This window comes from Branchiostoma lanceolatum, chromosome 15 (assembly GCF_035083965.1).
Source record: "Branchiostoma lanceolatum isolate klBraLanc5 chromosome 15, klBraLanc5.hap2, whole genome shotgun sequence".
In the NCBI taxonomy this organism is placed as follows: domain Eukaryota; kingdom Metazoa; phylum Chordata; class Leptocardii; order Amphioxiformes; family Branchiostomatidae; genus Branchiostoma; species Branchiostoma lanceolatum.
In genome coordinates this window covers 12,501,056-12,505,623 of record NC_089736.1, presented here as the reverse complement: position 1 = coordinate 12,505,623, position 4,568 = coordinate 12,501,056, and the positions used below count along the sequence as shown (strand labels likewise).

General features: G+C 38.5%; 1 non-coding gene across 1 annotated transcript; it reads right to left on the bottom strand.

The window, feature by feature from the left end:
• Nucleotides 1-491: 491 nt before the first annotated feature.
• Nucleotides 492-563, bottom strand: Trnag-ucc (transfer RNA glycine (anticodon UCC)). Its single transcript has one exon. It is a non-coding gene; the product is annotated as a tRNA-Gly (tRNA).
• Nucleotides 564-4,568: the final 4,005 nt, after the last annotated feature.

Sequence of the window (4,568 nt, the reverse complement as noted above, 5' to 3'; positions counted from 1 at the left end):
AAGCGCCACCTAACGCTTGTTATTGAAGTGCAGTCTTTTTTCTGTGCGAGGTGGGTGCATAAATGTATGAGAGAAAATGTTGAAAAAGACACATCTCAAATTGTTGATTCCAAGAAACACGCAAACGTTTTGGACAATTATTCCCAGTCATGGGAATGATCTTATTAAACAGTTTTAAATCATCACACCCTTTGAGGTATTTTGCATTGAAATAAAATGAAATAAATGTATAATAAAAACTTCCTTGGTGAAGGTTAGACATTCTATAATGAAATAAAAGAATGGAAAATTAAAATTAAACCTAGAACCCCTTTTATAAAAGTTCTTTTTCTAGTCTTTTTTAGATCGCTATAGAAAAATATGTCTTGGTATCCGGTGATGATATTATTTGGAGGAGGGAAATAATTGAATAGTACGTCGACTACATTTGTAAAGCTACCACGGTTTTGCATTTAGACGAAAAAGAAATACTGAGCCAAAAAATAATCTACTGCGTTGGCCGGGAATCGAACCCGGATCTACTGCTTGGAAGGCAACAATGCTGACCATTACACCACCAACGCCTGCTTAATAGACCTGCCGGTAACAGACGACTAGTTCCGAACATTTGCACATGCATGAGAAAGTCACATATGTTTTGCATTCAGAGTACGCCCTGAGGTGGGCGGCAGATAGAACTACGGTGGCGCATAGGGGAGATTCAGTAAATACGTGTAAGGGGGCCTGCGTTAGCAGGGAATCACCACTATGTATTGAAGGGGTGGGTTAAAATATTGCTGACTTGGCATTGGATAAAAAAAAAGATTTCAAACACACCAAAGGTGATATTTGAAATAATGACTCTAGTAATTTTGATCATTGGGCATGAAATAATGCTACGATTTGAATTTTCCTGTCACAATATTATGATTCGTGGTTCGTACGCCAAGAAGGTTTTTGAACACAAAAAAGCTGATATTTAAGATGATGACTCCAGTAATTTTGAGCGTTAGCATAGAATAATGCTACCTTTTGGAATTTTCCTATTACAAAATTATGATTCGTGTAATACTATGTGTCACCAAGGACTCACCACGATATATTTAATGGGCGAGTCGAAATGTTACTGACTTGGCATTGGACTTTAAAAAAGGTTTTCAAACACACAAAAGGTGATCATAAGATGATGACTCTCGTGCTAGTGATTTTGAGCGTTATGCATGAAATAATGCTACATTTAGAATTTCATTATCACAAAATTATGATTCGTGTATGTGTCACCAGGATGACCATGATGTATTAAAGGGGTGGGTTGAAATATTGCTGACTTGGCATTGAATAAAAAAAAGGTTTTCAAACACACAAAAGGTGATATTTAAGATTATGACTCTAGTAATTTTGAGCGTTAGGCATAAAATAATGCTACCTTTTGGAATTTTCCTATCACAAAATTATGATTCGTGTAATGCTATGTGTCACGTGCACCGGGATGACCATGATGTACTAAATGGGCGGGTCGAAATGTTGCTGACTTAGCATTGAATAACAACAGGTTTTGGAGCATAGAAAAACTGATATTTAAGATGATGACTCTAATGATTTTGAACATTGGGCATGAAACAGATGCTATCCTTTGAATTTTCCTATCACAAAATTATGATTCGTGAGTCGTCAATTTAGCGGGAAAATGTCCAATTGAATTATAAAAATGAGCCATATCGAGGACTGTACATTATATCTTTTTTACACTTTAATGCAAAATGATTTTGCATTCTTACACTGAGGTGCAGATAACGCGGCAAAGATTTCACCAAACCAGTACCATTTCTCTCTGGAATACTGTAAATGCATAAATGTTCGCGGTGGTTTTATGTTCACCGTTTTCGCGGTGAACTTTCAGCGCGAAATTGTAACCGCCGCGAAACGTTTTGCCCACCTATGACTGTAGTGCTACTTTTGTTTCAAACGCGAACAAGAAAACACCGCGAACACTCCACTTTATCCCTACCGAGAAATAAAAACCACGCGAATTCGAACTTGAATGCATTTACAGTATTCTATTCTCCAAGCAGAGGGTTCGGTCAGGGGGCTAGAAGTGACCGCATTTTTTTCAGAACGTCAAGTGGCCGCGATTTCACCGTCTCTCTCTGTTCAGGGAGGGATACATTAAAAATCGCGGCCACTACTAGCCCGCAAACCTCTGCTTTTGACAGATTGAGCAAAATAAAAAAAAGTAGAACACGTAACAGTCATCTTTCCTACTTAACAATATACATCACTAGTAGTATTTCTACTGCCGCATAGGAAAATAAAGTTTCTTGTACAATACCATTGCATAAAAACATTTCCAAAAGTTACATTACCGTTTTGTTTTCTTAAACCTAAATTGTCGATCAATAAAATTCTGCACTTGCATTGTTACAACAAGGGGGTGCTTCACAATCAGTAAAAAAATACAACGACCGATGTCTTCCCGAGGTAGCATGAACACAGTATAGTAGTTCCGGTACAAAATAGTGGGTCACTGAACTTGACAAACCCGTAGACATTCTTCCGTGCACGTCAGCGAGGCGGAAACTGTGGTAAATGGTAGAGGAACACGTCAGTATTGAGACCGTATATGGGCGGGATTCCGATTACGATGTTTTGTTTCGGCCGGCGTTAATTTGCGCCTGTGGATATCGTTACCGCCAATATGCTGTGCGTTGGCTGCAGTATGATGACCTCCGCCGGGGGTCAAATAAGAACAGGCAGGCAAACTTTAGCTCATTTTCACACATTTTGCAGATTTTACCCTGAAGTCAAACATATTCGATTCTTGCAATTTCATTGTGCACTCTGCTATAGATTTTGAGGCGTCGAACATTCTGACTTTGGGGTCCTTAACCATGTAAATCCCCAGCGAAATACTGTGTTCTGCTACCTCAAATTCAAGTTTTCATTCAGGGGTCAATCAGAGGTCAAAACATTGCAAATGTCACACATTTGGCAAGATTTTGAAAATACACATTCTTCAGTCCTCCCTAGCAGAAATCATGCTTCTATATGTAAGATACAGTTTTTTTCAGAGGACGATGCTTTTTTTAATTTGGCGTATGTATTAGTTGTGATAAACGTTTGCGTAGATAAGGTAGGTTGTGTGAATTAGAAAAACATTTGCGTAGTGAAAGAAAAAGAAGTATAGAAGAAAATACAGGTTTTGTTGACTTTTAATTTCCAGCAGTTACAAGTTTTCAATAGAGCATAGATTAAGGTACAACTGGAGGGTGGCTGAGGAGTTTTGGGATGTTAATGAAAAAACCCTTTATAAACCTTCCTCAACCTTAACGTTTTTCAGGTAGTACCTTATAGCAAGGTGGTAATTTAGGCAAAGTGGTATGACATAATGATTACGTCATCAAGAGTTATAAGGCAACGCCCATTTTTAGAAAAAAGGCTTCCTTGGCTTGTACTTCGATGTTTATCAATATTACTTTGCAGGATTGTACATGATAGTAATACATCAAGGATTATGCGTGCCTATGTTTATATTTTGAAATGACGATTTTTGGCGAATTTTTATTGTTATTATTGATATTTATGAAATACATTCGAGGCTCTAAAAGATTAAAACAAATATGTCCCTCGCTTAACTGCATGTGCTATCAGCCTGTTAAAAGATCTGCTTAAATGCTTGTTTTCACTGTGCTTTAGAAAAGGTTTAATTTACATACGGTATCAGATATCGAATGATATGGTTGCTTCAGTTGTTCCTTCTTAACTGCTTATTTCAAAGATTAACTTAATTGCACGACAATTGTACGCAACAATTCTTAAACATAATACAAAATAAAATAAAACTTAACATCCTAATTACTAATACAATACAATAAGGGCTAGCATACGTTTTTGATATAGTGTTATAATCGAGTGGGGCTACTCATTAGATTCGGTACTTTTTCTTAAGATGACCTGCACGCAGTTTTGCATGCAAATAATCACATCTTCTTCCCCGAAAGCGTGCCTCAAACAGGACATATAAAAGAACAAAGATATTCAAGCTCTTGAAAGACGATGACTTTTGTTGGATGGACCATATCGGGATTTCTGTGTGCAGTTGTCATTTCCCAGGCATCAATAAGAGCCACTTTTACATCCTGGAACACCTTTCTCATGGCTAAATCTTTTCTGTACGCCAACCAATCCCCGGCGATTAGTTCACCGCCCCGTCGAGTGTTTGCAGACTTGATGACCATTGTTGTGTCCGGGCTCCTACGTAGCAGTCTCTCAACCGCACCGCGGATAGCGGTTATCCTTTTCAAATACACCTCCAGAGGGTACGTAGTGAAGTGAGCCCAGATTGTAAAGATTACAACCACATCCGGCCCTCCCTCAATTTCATCTATAGTGTTCGCAATGCACTTCTGTAGAGACGTGTCTGTGTATACAGTCCGACTTGGTGGGCCGTGGAACCGGAATCTAAAAGTTATGTTGTTGGTAGTGTCACGGGCGAGGAGAGGACCGGATTTATGAATTGCGTTAGGAATGGGTATTTCGGTCATGTTTAGAAAAGGGACGAGGTGTTCAAAGTATTGCCTCATGGTGGAATC